The sequence below is a fragment of the Bos javanicus genome, chromosome 1, assembly GCF_032452875.1.
Source record: "Bos javanicus breed banteng chromosome 1, ARS-OSU_banteng_1.0, whole genome shotgun sequence".
Classification (NCBI taxonomy): Eukaryota; Metazoa; Chordata; class Mammalia; order Artiodactyla; family Bovidae; genus Bos; species Bos javanicus.
Genome location: NC_083868.1, coordinates 73,560,498 through 73,575,934, shown reverse-complemented (window position 1 = coordinate 73,575,934; position 15,437 = coordinate 73,560,498).

Sequence of the window (15,437 nt, the reverse complement as noted above, 5' to 3'; positions counted from 1 at the left end):
CAGGAAGAAGAGAAAGAAAGGAGGTAGAAATAAGAATGTGTGTACCATGCACATACTTATGCATGGTGTGTGCATGATCTTGGCAAGGTGGTCAAGGAATGCATATTTTGAGTGAAATCAAAACCTCTAATAAGACGGTCACTAGAACTGAATTAGTTCTGAGCTTCCTGGTAATAAAATTTTCATTTGCTTATTTATTTCCAAAGAAATTGTCTATAGAGGTGTAACTAGAGAGTCTCCTTCTCTCCCCTCTAATCCCATTGCATCTTCCTACACACCAACCTGAGGACCATGGAGCAGAGATGCAGCACTTTGGAGCTGAAGGCTCCCTAGACACCAACAAGGCCAACCCTCCAGCTAACAGAGGGACAGCTGGGAACCCAGGGAGGGAGGGAGTTTGCTATAGTGATGGCGGAGTCCAAGAAAACCTATGTCTGAATTTCAGGGATGTTAATTTTTTTAACTTTTTAGGTTTGTTTTTATAAACATCCCCAGGTACATAGCAACAGACAGCATCCCCTCATCCCTAGTCACTGCCCCAAGGACCCTGAGCCTGATGGTCATGGAATGCTTTACAGGTTTGCTGTTTTAGTTACAATACTCCTTCGTGCCTAGCATGCTTCATGGAACCTCAGCTGATAACTGTGAGGCAAGAGGACAGAAGAGAAAATTGGGCTTCAGAGAGTCCAACTCTGTTCAAGTCAAGCTGCTAGTGGATCAGCTTCTGGCTGTGAATCAAACTGCTGAAAGCAAGGCCATTCTCTCTGCTCCATGCGATGGCCTCAGTGAAAAAGCAGCAGACAGTGACAGAGGAACCAGTGCATCCTGCTGTCCACTGAACCCCAGTTAGTACATCGTGACAGCTAGCTGGGGCACCAGCTCCATGGTGCGGGTACCATGTCTTAAAGCATTAAACAAATAATATAAGGGGATTTAAGTGAAATGGTTGTTCTAAAGGGATGTGGTATTTGCTCAAAGTAAAGCCTTCAAGGGCTTTGTGCTTAAAGTTTTACAGAAGACTCTGGGTACCTCAACAGATGACTGGCAAACATCATGATCACCCAGAGATTTCAGGGCATCAGGTTAACACTGTTCACAATTCAAGGGAATTAAGAGAAGTTTCAAAATGAGATTCACCAGGTCGCAAAGAAGTAAGAACCAAGGGAGGTATAGGGCAAAGTAAAGCAGGGGTCAGAGAAGGCAATGGCACCCACTCCAGTACTCTTGCCTGGACAATCCCACGGACGGAGGAGCCTGGTAGGCTGCAGTCCATGGAGTTGCTAAGAGTCGGACACGACTGAGCGACTTCACTTTCACTTTTCACTTTCATGCATTGGAGAAGGAAATGGCAACCCACTCCAGTGTTCCTCCCTGGAGAATCGCAGAGACGGGAGCCTGGTGGGCTGCCGTCTATGCAGTCGCACAGAGTTGGACACAATTGAAGCGACTTAGCAGCAGCAGCAGCATGGGAAAAAAAAAAAAAAGAATACTTCCATAGTCAGGATCCTACTTCTGGACTGAACCATAAAGTTTAACATAATAATAATAGTAGTAGTAATAGTAATAATAACCTGACATCCTGATTCAGTGTCCACAGGCAGCTGCTGAGCTAGGCGAATCCTGCCGGGGCATCCATGGACACGTTGTCAGGGATACAGGATAACTGAAAGCAGAGAGGGCCAAGTGAGGGCATCGGCCCCTCCTGCCCCCTGCCCAGCCCCCATTTGAATTGCAATGCTGGCGGTTAGAAAAAGTGTCTCCATCTTGTAAACACAGCAAATTTGATCTGGAAATCATTGAGAAAACATAAACCCAGAGCCTCATGTGGTCATGTTTACACTATTTCAGCCTCGGTGAAAGATGAGCCTGTTATGGAAGGACTGTTTTTTTTCCAAAGGCTCTTTTCTTTTTAAGATGAAAATCCCGAGTACACATTACTATGAAGACCAAAGTCCTGGCAAAGACACCATAAGGGCCTGAACAAGATTTGATTAAGCAGGTAACAGACATAATGTCACTTTTTTACGTAAAAGTGTCTTCTGCAATTGCAGAAATTCTCAATTATTTTTGAAGTCAGTTCTTTTTGAGGTGGAGATTAACAGTAGTGGAGAAGCTTCTAAACTATAACTTTAGTTAAGAATATGGTTTCATGACTATTTCATGTTTCTCAAATCCCTTCTAAATTTGCAGTAACACGGACAAGGAATTTAGTCCAATTCCCTTCATTTAATCCATAAATAAATAGAGGCACAGATGGAGAAAGTGACTTACTTAAGGACAGAGCTTATTAGTGCCAGAGGCAAAAATAGGACAGTGATTTCCTGATTTCAGCCGGCTCTTTCAGGATATGTCTCTTTCGGGTGTTGTTATTTATGTAACGTTTTGTCCAAGGGCATTTATTAGAAATTGTGTTCTGTATGGAGTTGGTATGGAGCAGGCAATGGGTTTTATTCCATAAACAGGGGCATGAAATAAATACCGCGTGATTTTTCTAAAAACAAATTCTGATTAGGAGTGTCTCATTCACTAGGCTGGTGGAGGAATTTACCCATTCGGTCATATGTGAATGTGGCTTGTCCTGGAAGCGGCAGCAGGACACCCACCTAGGAGCCATAGAGGTGAGGCAGTGTCACAGCCTTGGACTTGATGTGTTCACAGACCAAGGTCCCTACAGGCTGTCTGGTCACCTGCTCCTGAACCATGGCCTCTGCTGAAGATGGGGGTCACTGGGCTCACTGAGGCTCTGCCTCTACCCTGGCGCCCTCAGAGAAAGGGGAATAAGGGCTTGGAACCCCAAACTGCTTCCCTTCCAGGTCTGAGAGAACCTCTCCAGCCAATTCTTCCCTCCCCTCTGCTGCTTCCCTTCCCTCTGCTCCCCAGCCTCCCCCACTGCCTCCTCATAAGCACAATTCCTCTCTAAAGCCAGGACAGAGAGGGAGAGATCACTTCTCTTGAGGAACTCCTGCTTTCAATCCTTTGGCTCAAAGAATCCTGGAACAAAGAAACTCAGTGGCCTGAGTATTTACCTAGAATGAGAGAGGGGGAAATACAATAAGAACAAATTCCAAATGAATATCTCAATAAATTTTTCCTGCCATGTGTGCATGTCATCTTACCATGCAGAATTCCGATCCTTTTGTAATGAAAACACTAATGCACTTGTACAGCATCTGATGGTCTACAGGGCACTTCAGACTCACCAACTGGTCGCTTCCACAGGGTGGGTCTTTGTCACCCCATTTTATAGCTGAGGAGACCAAGGTTCACTGAAGTGATGAGATATATGTGGTTCTTTTTTCCTGGTCTTAAGAAGAGGGTGGCAAGCCACGCGTGGCAAATATCCTCTGAACTCATCCGAACTCTCAGTAAACTCCACACCTGTCAATACCACTCCATGATGTATTTCCTCCTTCACTTCTAAACAGCCGGATGAACTTGGGCGCAACAGCAAATGTGACTTTGAACATTCCTCTAGGGCGAGTTCCATTGTTTTTGTTCACTCAACTTCAAGGTAAAAAAAAAAAAACCACAGATCATAAACAATTTCCCTATTTTTGTTCCTCTTCAGCATTTGAAGGTTTGAAAAAGCATGAATGATGAAAACAATTGTTAAATTCCCTAGGGCTATTTGGCTGAGGTCTTTGTGCCCTGGTACCAAGGCTCCTGAGACCATGTCCTCAGCCTCTGTCTCCTCATGCCCAGCCTTATTTACGCCTCCAACAGGGCTGTGGTGTTGACTGGTTGTCAACTTTGTCTCCCTGGGGAAACAGGCTGCAAACCTACTCAATCACTGCTAAGTCGCGTCAGTCGTGTCCAAGTCTGTGTGACCCCATAGACTGCAGCCCACCAGGCTCCCCCATCCCCAGGATTCTCCAGGCAAGAACACTGGAGTGGGTTGCCATTTCCTTCTCCAAAGCATCAAAGTGAAAAGTGAAAGTGACCCCATGGACTGCAGCCTGCCAGGCTCTTCCATCCATGGGATTTTCCAGGCAAGAGTACTGGAGTGGGGTGCCATTGCCTTCTCCGACTCAATCACTGATGTGTTCTAAATCTTTGTGTTACCCCCAAATCCACATGCTGAATTCTAACCCCCAGGGTGATGGTATCAGGAGGTGGGGCCTCTCCTCTGGGAGGAGATTAGGTCATGAGGGTGAAGCACTTATCAATGGGATTAGTGCCCTGATAAAAGGGATCTGGAAGACTTTCTTTGCCCCTTCCTCCCTGTGAGGACACAGTGGGAAGACAGCCTTCTATGAACCAGGAAGCAGGCCCTCATCAGACACCAGACGTCCTAGTGTCTTGATCTCGAATTTCCAGCCTTCGGAACTGTGAGAAATAAACTTCTATTGTTTATTAGTCTCCCAATCGGTGGTATTCTCTTATAGCAACCAGACTGGACTAAGAGAGTCATTCAGAGCATCCAATCACTCAGCAATTTACCAAGCTGCCTTGATATATGAGGCACTGTTCTAGGAAGTCCGATATGATCACAACCAAAACCAAGTCCCTCCCTCCATGGACTTCCTGTTCTGGGTGAGGAGGGAGACATGACAGACAATCAATAGAAATAAATAAATAATACCTCAGATGATGCTAGAGGCATGAAGAAAATACAGCAGGGTAAGCAGGATCTTCTAGAGAATAATGTCTCCAGAAGGATCCGGGGACTCTTAGTGCAAGAACTCAGACCTCACCTCTGTTTGCTAGCCCTTTGAGCAGGCAGGGAGCGTGGAATATCAGCACAGACATGCCCTGGAAGCTGTGGAGGTTGTGCCCGTTCATAAAACTCCTGGGACACAGAGGCCATCCAGGCTGAGGCAGGTGAGCATGGGGTTGAAGGTCACAGTCACTTCGCCGTCCACCACCCACCCTCAGCGTAGCCTTCCCTACCTCACTCCACCTCTCTGGAGCCAATATTTGTATGTAAAGTCTGGAGGGATATAGCCAAACCATTGATAGAGGAGGTATCATCTGAGAGTGGAGTGAGGAGAGTAAGACTGCAGTTAGGGTTGGGCTAGAGGAAGTGTGGGGCTTTTGTTTCTAACTCTAAATTTATATTTTTTTCAAACTTTTAAAATTAAAAAATAATCATATATTGTATAGCTTTAAAGTTAAACAAAAAGCAGTATTACTTCACTAGGCTGTGGTTGTCTTTTGCTAAGTTTTGACTTTGGTGTCACTCTGGGATGTGACCTTGCAGGACTCTAACACTTGCTGCAGGACTGTCTCATTTAGGCGTGCAGGCTGCGCACTGCACAACTCAAGGGGGGACCATCTCACGGTGCCCTCTCGATAGTGCGAGCTGGGACTCCTCTTCTCCAGAAACTCTCCAGCACTGACCTCATGCCATCTCATGCTCTCTGCTCCCCGTTTCTGAAATACATAGTGTCCCTTTGTCCTCTTTCCATACACTCGTTCCTCTTAGGAAAAGTGTCTCTTTACCGTCTCCAACCGTAAATTTTTATCCTTTCAAGACCTAGTTCAAATATCTCTTTTTCTCAAAGGTCCCTCAGCAGAATTTCTTTATTTTGTCCCTACCACTATGACTTCTTCTACCATGTTGGTTTGTAAATTTTCCCAGTGGACTCTTGTGGACAAAAACTTGATGCTATTAATATATTCATTCGATTTCCTCAGAGTGCATTGTGTGTAACATGAACAATGGGATGAGTGAATGAATACCAGTGACAACACTAGAACCTTGGTTTTTAGCTTGATTGTCCAAAAGGCCTTCACAATTAGACATAGTTCTCAAACTGCTCTGCAAAACGTATCTCTTAAAAGATTCTTCTGAATTTTAAGAAGAGATTCAATAGGCAAGTATTAGGATAATGTTGCTACCTACTTAGAGGTTTTAATATGCTAAAAATCATTTTGCATCACCAAGAAGGGGAAAAGGAAACCAACTCCAAACTTGATTACTGACTTACTTTTTCATAAATACCTGTTCTCTCAAGAGATCTAGTGCTATACTTTCTCAATACCTAGGTTCCATTCGGTCAAAGTTATGGTTTTTCCAGTAGTCATGTACAGATGTGAGAGTGGACCATACAGAAGCCGAACACTGAAGAATTGATGCTTTCAAACTGTGGTTCTGGAGAAGACTCTTGAGAGCCCCTTGGACAGCAAAGAGATCAATCCTGATTGATTGATTGATTGATTCAGGAAAACAATCCTGAATATTCATTGGAAGGACTGATGCTGAAGCTAAAGCTCTAATACTTTGGCTACTTGATGTGAAGAGTTGACTCACTGGAAAAGACCCTGATGCTGGGAAATATTGAAGGCAGGAGGAGAAGGAGACAACAGAGGATGAGAGGGCTGGATGGCATCACCGACTTGATGGACATGAGTTTAAGCAAGCTCTGGGAGTTGGTGATGGACAGGGAAGCCTGGCATGCTGCAGGTTGCAAAGAGTTGGACACAGCTTAGGAACTGAACAACAACAAGGTTCCATACTCCATAACCAAGCAAAAGGAAAGCAAATCATACGTTAGTAAAAGTAAAGATGGAGGGAAGATTGTGGCCAAACATCAGAGGACTCGTGATGTTGAGCCAAAGCTGGTTCTATTGGGCTGGCTGTATGGAGACCCTGGAAGATGTCAAGTTGAGGATTTGTCAAGTCACCCTGGAGTCACTGGAGAAAAAGCACTGTTAGGGAGCGAGGGTGGATGAAGCAGGAAGACAAATTAGGAGGCAGTTGCTGTATCCTTGGCCAGCAAGAGTAATGGCCTCATATGGTGTGTTGGCAGCAGAACTGAAAGAGAGACAGAGGGACAGAGACAGAGGGACCTTCAGAGAAAGTTGTAAGATGGAATTAGCAGGATTTAGGACTTGGTCACCAATTTAACTGCAGAGTTTGGAGGGATTTAGGTGAAGCTGAGACCAGTGGGCAAAATTGAAGGAAGAATCAAAAAAACTCAGTAATCAAGATAAATACCACTTTAATGCCATATTTTTAAAAATAAAAATTAATGCAAAGCATTTACGATGTATAAAATATGAAAGGATTTAAAGACAGGACATCTTCCTGAGTTTTTCCTTTTGTCTCCATCTACAATATGCCCAAGCACCCCCACTGAACGTGGGAGGTCTCCCGAGTTACAAAGCTGTTGTCCTCTAAGGAGAAGGTAGCAGAGAAGGAATCAGTTTGGGGTAGAAGTCGGTGGGCGTCATTTTGGCTGTTATTGGTATGTTCAGACCCTTCAAGCTGCAGCTGAGGTCCATCCAGTGTATCAGTAAGAAGCTGTCTCTGAGACTGTGCTGTGGGAGAGGGAGAAGAGAGTTTGGGCTCAATATGGAAACCATCAAATTCACTCTCTTCTCAAGATGAACTGTAACCTTTACTTTGCTTCCCACATCAAACAGAATGCGGCGGGGGAAGTTCCCTGGCAGAGCCCATTGCTTCGAAAGTTCAAATTGTGCAACACGTCATCCCAGACCTTCCCTCGGGTGCCCAGACCAGGGCTGGGATCATCACAATCACACCCTTGTGTTCATTCATTCACTGGTTTCTGCTTCTTCATTTCCTCCCCGCCGTCCTGCCCTCTCCCCTCTTCCTCCTGCTGCCAGTTCCAGGGGAGGTGATGAGGACGAGGAAGAGGGTGATGAGGGGAAGACGCAGGCTGACCCGAAGAAGGGAGAGAAGGGAAAAAGAAGAAGGGGGAAGAAGAAGGGGGGAAAAGAAGGTGAGAAAGAAGAAACGATACTGAGTAAGGTCATTGGTTTTCTAAACTAAAATAACTATTTCCTGGGAATGTCAGAGTTGAAAACTGCATCCCCACCCCCACAGATTACATTGACAAACAGAAGAATGATGCCAGATTAAACTTTTTTCCCTTTTTTAGTAACAAAAGAAGGCACAGATCCAGGGCACAAAGCTGCCCTCAACTGATGCTCCCAACAAGCACCCTGACTAGAGGAACAAGGAGGGAGGTGGTTCCTGGACACAGAAGTGGTGTCTGCACTCAGCTTCTCAACTCCTCAGCTTAACTCTGCAGATGCTCAGAAAATTCCAGGGAAGGCAAGTAGTCTAAGGATTAGTGGCTAAAAAAAGTAACAGCTGTCTCTTCTTTGTGAAAGAGAAAGAGAAGAAGGAAGGGAGGGAATGAGAGAGGAAGGAAGGAAGGGAGAAAGAAAGCATTCACCAGGAATGAGATCATTGCTACTGAATCTCAAACTGAGCTTTAACCACCAGTCTTGGACAAACACACCAGACAAGAGAAATGACCCAGAGGATACTGAGCCAGATGGATTGAGTTTGGCAAGGAACTGAGAGTCTCCCAAGTGAGGTTTTGGTGAGGTGAATGTGGTTGCCAGAGAGGCAGCTTCCCTGTAAAACCAGCATGCTGCCCATCCCTGTCACCATAGGGTCATTCTTCAGCCCTGGAGTCAGAATCACACGCACACAGCTACAGATGAGAGGTCCTAGTCTTTCTTGAACTCAGTCAGGAGACCTCTGCCATCAACTTGTCACATGAACTTGGACAAATCATGACCCCTTTTTGGAATTCAGTTTTCACACCTATACGTTGAGGATGATGGTGTGGGCGAGATTTCCACTTCCTATGGTTCCCAGACTCATGTCCACCAAGAAGCCATATGAGATTCACCAAGGGTGTGATGAGAGACAGGGGCATTTAAACACACCTCCTGGGCCAGCCCCCTAAGTCTGATTCCACAGGTCCCAGAGCCTTCCGGCTGGTGCTAACAACCATGTTAGGTAACTGCTGGACTTAAATGACCTCCGAATCCTTTCCAGTCCAGAGACAACCACTGAAAAAGGCTACTGGAAATTACATCAAGGTCATTGGGAATGGAACTTCCTTTTAAAGGACATAGAAAAAGAGGCAAAAGAGGCAAGACAGCTCACAGATTTAAAAGATTTCAAAAAAATAATGCTCATGATGGGAAATCCCATCCACATAAATAGAGTGGAAAAGGCAATTTTTAAAAAACATTTCCCCTCAACTTCAACTGCTTAAATCTAATCTACAGGCAGTGTAGGAGGGTCAAGGAGGGAGGCCAATCTCTATCTCGAAAGTGATTTACTGTGGAGGTCACAGTGGTCCGTGTTTGGGCCTGTTACAGTTCGCTAAGCTCCACTAAGCTTAGGTATTAAGGGATCCTTCACTGGAACATTTATGAAGAAGGAAGGAGGAAGGGAGGAGGCCGGCTTTTTCTTTCCCCCCAGCTCTGGAGCTGCCTGAGGCCTCTTCTAAGTCTTGGGACCCGACTCTGTTTGTCTTCCTTTCTACCCAGGTTGCTGATGGCCCAGGCCTTCTCTGCCCCACTGCTCAGTGTTTGTTTACGGCAGCGAAGTAGAAAATTGTAATGTCTGTCATTGTTATTGGTTTGTTGATTGTGTGACCACCTGGTTTGCTGGCTCCAGGACAAAGGCAGTAAGTCCCCCTTTAAAGCCCAAGCTGTGCGCTTTAGGAGCAGGAAGAGGGGAAAGGAATGTTTGGATGTCTTTTGTTTGTGGCTGTGTGTTGTTTTGTAAAGAATCATCCAAAGCTGAAATTATTTTAACGAAAACAATCAACCCCTCTTAGCACACTCGTCTCGGCACAAGTCTGCAGTAGAAGACCTTCTCTTTTTGCAAGGAAATGCCCTGAAACTGAGGAATTCCTCCATAAACAACTTTATCCTTGATTTGCTGTGTTGGAGTTAGATGTGCCATTTCCAGATGTTTTCCTAAGGGCCCTGTGCCCTAGGGTCCACTGACTGCTCTGAGACATCCCTCTGGTCTGCAGAGACCCCACAACTGTTTGAGCAGAAAATTATTTTCTTTTAATTTCATATACTGCCACATTCAACATACACCTTTCATCCAGAGAGGCCCCTAAGATGTTCAAAGGATTCAGAATTACCGACCCACCCCCTACCCTCGAGCCATACCCACCAAATATTTAACATCTGTATTGCTATACCACCCGAAAGTTTTAAATTGAAGGAAGATGTGTTTCTTGCGCTAAATTACTGAAGGAATTTTCGGAGTAGAGTTCAGCTACCTAAGCTGGTTAGGACATCACTGCAAGAAAACCCTTCTATTTTTCCAATTGCTGAAGGACTGTGACTGGTTAGCCCTTCCGTCTGCATCTTGCCTAGAGATGGCACCACAGGCAGTATCTGGTTGCTGGCATATAACTGGCTCTAGTGTGGTAATGCTAACAGTAACTGGCTTCACGGAATGTACTGTACACCAGGCCGTGAGTTCAATGCTTAATGTACATGATTTCATTTAATCCTCATGGCATCATTGTTACCAGCACAGAATGGAATCCATAACAATGCATTTTAAGAGAAAATGCAACAAAACAAATATTGACTATGGGTAAACAATTAGTGATGCCCCCCGCCCCCAACAAAATCCCTATGAATATAAATGACAGTATGCATGTTTGTTTGGTGATAAAACATTCAGGCAGGTTTATAAACACCAAAGTGATTGTCAATATCCAGTTCATGAACCAGATTCAGGTAAGTGTTTATAGACTTTTCAGTTGCAATATTTTTTACATTTATTATTATCATTGCCTTCCAGGGCAGTTGCATCAATAGGGCTTATTTTCTTGATGTAAACATGTGCAGCTATTTTTATTAATTAAGGTCTAATTGGCTCAGAGGTAAAAGAATCCACCTGCCAATGCAGGAGACACAGGCTTGATCCCTGGGTCAGGAAGATCCTCTGGAGTGGGAAATGGCAACCCACTCCAGTATTCCTGCCTGGGAAATCCCATGGACAGAGGAGCCTCGCGGGCTACAGTCCATGGAGTCGCAGAGTCAGACACGACTTAACAACTAACTAGCAACATATGAGGCTCTGAGAGTTTGAGTGTCTAGTCAAAGACCAGAAAGCTGGTGAGGGTAGAGTTTGAATCTGAGTTTGTCTGACTTGGCATTCACAGCCACAGCCCCTAGGCCTTGCCTGTCCTGGTGCTACATGTCACTGGGGTCAGCTGCCTTGTCAATGGGGCATCTTACCAAGCAAGAACCTGCCATGTGCAGAGCTGTGAGGTGTGGTCGGAAGTAAGGAAGAGAGATGAATAACCAATGCCTGGCCCTTGCTGAATTTGCTAACAGACTGGCATGTGGTCCCAGACTTTCATCCTGAATGAAATAGGCAGAAATTCTAGAAAGCGAAAGTGAAAGTCGCTCAGTCATGTCTGACTCTTTGCAACCCCATGGACTGTATGGAATTCTCCAGGCCCGAATACTGGAACGGGTAGCCTTTCCCTTCTCCAGGGGATCTTCCCTACCCAGGGATCAAACCCAGGTCTCCCACATTGCAGGCGGATGCTTTACCAGCTGAGCTACAAGGGAAGCCCAAGAATACTGGAGTGGGTAGCCTATCCCTTCTCCAGTGGATCTTCCTGACCCAGGAATCGAACCGGGGTCTCCTGCATTGCAGGAAGATTCTTTACCAACTGAGCTATCAGGGAAGCCCCACTCCCCAAATTCCTAGCACCTGCTGCATACACAGCCTCACTCAGTTATTCAATCAAACATTAAACTTAGGTATTGCTTTGAAGGGATTTTGCAGGTATAAATAGACTTTAAGATAGGGAGATTAGCTAAGTGGGCCTGACCATATCAAAAGAGCCCTTTACATCCAGCTCTGGAGGTCAGAGATGAAGTCAGAAAGATTTGAAGTACAAGAGTACCCAATGAGGCTTTGAAGACAGAGAGGGTCTTATGACAAGAAATACAGGTAGCCTCTAGGACCTGAGTGGCCTCCAGCTGACAACTGGCAAGGAAATGGTGATCTCAGCCCAGCAATGCAAGAAACTAAATTCTGCCAACAATCTGAATGAGCTTTGAAAATATTTTTACCTAGTACCTCTAGATGAGAACTCAGCCTGGCAGACACCTGACTTCCAGCCTCTGCAACTCTGAGCAGAGGACCTAGCCTTGCCATCCATGCCTGAACTTCTACCCGTTGAGCTGTAAGCTAATATGGGTGTTGTTCTAAGCGGCTAGGTTTGTGATGATTTGTTACGTGGCTATGGACATGCAATCCACCAGGAAATGCTTCAGACCAGGGCAAACTGGGACAGTGGGTCACCCTGGACAAGTGTAGGTCCACGTGACGTGTGTCACTAGGGGATCTGTTCAGTTTTCATGGAGGAAGTGGCCAGGATTTAGACAGGGGAGAAGGGGCTGAAAGGTGCTTTAGAGGGGGACACAGCACAAGCACAGAGAGGCGGGGACATGCAAAGGATGTCAACTGAGATACTATCAAGGCACCAACTAAATCCTTGAGGGGGTTAAGTGTTTGGGGGCAGAGACTTTTTAACTTCAGCATTTGAAGCGTCTGCTCCGGGGTCATGAAAATGGCAGTGAGATTAGCTGTGGTTGTGTGTTTCTCGTTTGTCACCCTGGCATTACTGCAGGTCACCCTCCTCAAAGAAGCTCTGTACTTCTGGAAGGCAGAGATGTGGCTTATTCAGAGTGTTACCCTAGTGCCTAGTGCAAGGTCAGATGTATCACTGCACGTTCAGCAAATGCTAAATAAAGACGTGGATAATTGGTTTAATGTGGACATTAAACAATACTACTACGATTCCACTTTCAGCCAATACTACTTTCAGCCAAATATGTAGCCACGTTGTCCCTGGAAATACAAAGAGGTGGCTGACCCATCATTTCTCCCCCATCCTCTCCCTGAATCTGACCCTTCTGCTGCATGCAGGAGCCTCTCGGGTCCTCCTGCTCAGGACCTGGGCCTCTGAAGTCTTATAACCCATCTCAGTGCTGCTCCACACCAGCTGTTTGACACTGGGAAAGGAACTTAACTTTTCTGCTCCTGTTTCCTCATGTGTAAGAAGGGCACACTAGGACCTGCCTTACCAGGTGATTATTAGGATTGGATGAGTCAGAACAACACACAAAAAGCCCTTGGCATGGGGCCCAGCAAAGGGTAAGTTTCTTAAAGCTGAGTTGTCGGGATGATTGATTTTAAGTAGCAATGACTTATTTGCTGCCCCAATTCAGGTGGATACCTTTCCCTTACCCCATCCCAACCCAAGACATTTTCATTTTACTAGAAGATCCTGGGAATAAATTAAAAAAACTTTGAACCCCAATGGAAGGACTGCCCAATGAAGGTGGGTCAGTCAAGGGCCCACCCTTGGTGAGTAAGCCACAGCCTCTAAGGCTGCCTCACAAAGCCTAATCCTTGGACCAGCAGAGTCCTAGCCCTCTTCCAGACCACATGAGTCTGAATCTGTGTTTTCACAAGCTCCCTGGAAGAAGCAGTGGTCTAGAGGAACTCCTATCAGCCATCCTGGCAGCACAACATCCCTCTGACCTTTCCTGACAATTTGCTGTAAGAGTTAAGGTCTGCCTTAACTCGAGCAGAGAGGCGAGCCAGACCACAAAACTCACAGCTGGCAAGAGAAAACCTCATTTCTAGGGACAGTTGGCTCTCTACATGTTTCAACAAACTGGCATTATCCAAGAGCTCTCATGGTCTGAAGTCAGGCTTAAAACTCAGCAAAAATAAACTTTCCAGGAAATTTCTGGCACTCCCACTTTTCAGACCCATCATCTCAGGAATGTAATCCAAGTAGTGGCCTCTTTCCCCACATTTAACTCCATTTCCCAGTTAAAGAGCATTCTCTTGCTGGCCTTGAGCTGACAAAGCACACACACACACACGCACACACACACAGGGGAGAAAACAGGGAGCCCATCCTTAGGATGGGGTTTTCGATAAGTCTTTGGGAAAGTCTAGGGCCTCATTTTGGCACAATTAGTGTTCTACTTCTTAGGGTAAATATTATTTTTTAAAGAGCATCTTAATTCTGAGGGATATCTGCTTGTGGTCACTGGGATTCAAAGAGGCCTATTTGTAAGTAATAAAAAAAGCAGAACTCATAGTCTGCCTTCATGCAGTCAATGGTGCAATGGTCCTCATTTCTTATTTTCCAAGTAAGCAGCACACACAAATCTCCCTTGAGGACCAAAACTCAAATCAGCTGCATCCTTTGGACACATTCACAAATATTCATGAATGGACTGCTGTCCTGCTCCTTTAGGGAAGATAACAAGGCATGATCCCTTCACTACAGGAAACTCACAGCTCAGTGGGGAGAGCTGGCTATGCAACCTATCTATGAGAGTCTGCCCTAGTAATCTATTGCTACATTAACAATTCATCCCTATTTGAGCAGCTTAAAGCAACAATCATTTTAGTATCTTTCGTAGTACTTTTGGGACAGGAATTCAGGAAGGGATCAGCTGGGCAGTTCTGGCACAGGGCTCCCCTCTAGTTGGAACCAGACACAGGCTGCTAAAGCAGCTGGGGGCTGGCTAGGCATCTCTCTTCATAGCATCTCAGGGCCTCTCCACATTCTTTCTCTGAGTGGGCCAACTTGGGCTTCCTTACAGCATGGCAGCCTTAGGATAAACTGTTTACATGACAGTTCAGGGCTCCAAAGGTACATGTCCCAAGAGAATCAGGCAGAAGCTGTATCATCTTATATGACAAGTTCAGAAGTCACAGTGTTATTTCCTCTAGAGGGAGATTTGTCAAAGTCACACTATATGTTAAGAAGAGCATGTAGGATGGGAGATGCCTTTTTCACCATCTTTGAATACAATCCACAGGAGTGTTACAGAAGAAATCAAATGTCATAACAAAATTAGGATAATTCAAGGAAGCTTAACAAAGGCATGAGTGATGAAGATATAAGCAAGGCGTAGAAACACGCTAGTGGTAAAGAACCTGCCTGCCAATGCAGGAGACACAAGAGACACAGGTTTGATCCCTGGGTAGGAAAGATCCCCTGGAAGAGGACATGGCAACCCACTCCAGTTTTCTTGCCTGGAGAATCCCATGGACAGAGAAGCCTTGAAGGCTACAGTCCATGGGGTCACAAAGAGTCGGACATGACTGAAGTGACTTGGCATGCAGAGAAACAACAGTGATATCCTGAGGTAGCTGGTAACACAGAGATTGCTACCTGTCCCTATTGGAAGGAACAAGGAGAAGGAGAGGTTGCAGGAACTCAGGAGAGAGGAATTCAAGCTGGAGGAATAAATGTCCTGACCTCATGCTCTCTGTCCGTCCAATCTCCTGCCAGGCTCTCCACTGACTGAAACCAACAGGAAGTCCACACTAATCAGCCTCTGGTGAAGAGAGTGGAGGGAAGAAGAGCAGAGAGTGTATCTGGAGAGGCAAGTAGAAGACATCCAGCAGTAAGGAATATCCGCAACACAAGAGAGATGATCATCTATACCACTAGAAAAGTGTGTGCAGAAGGAGTGTGTTTCTTTCTGTAAGAGGGAAATTTTGAGCGATTTCCAGGTAATGTCACAGAAGTGTAGATATGGATGTCTGGGATGCCCCTTTATCCTGGGGCAGTTGAAAAGGGAGTTATCCACACAGGCAAGCCAGATAGGGACTATACAAAGTCTCTGGGCGTTGACAG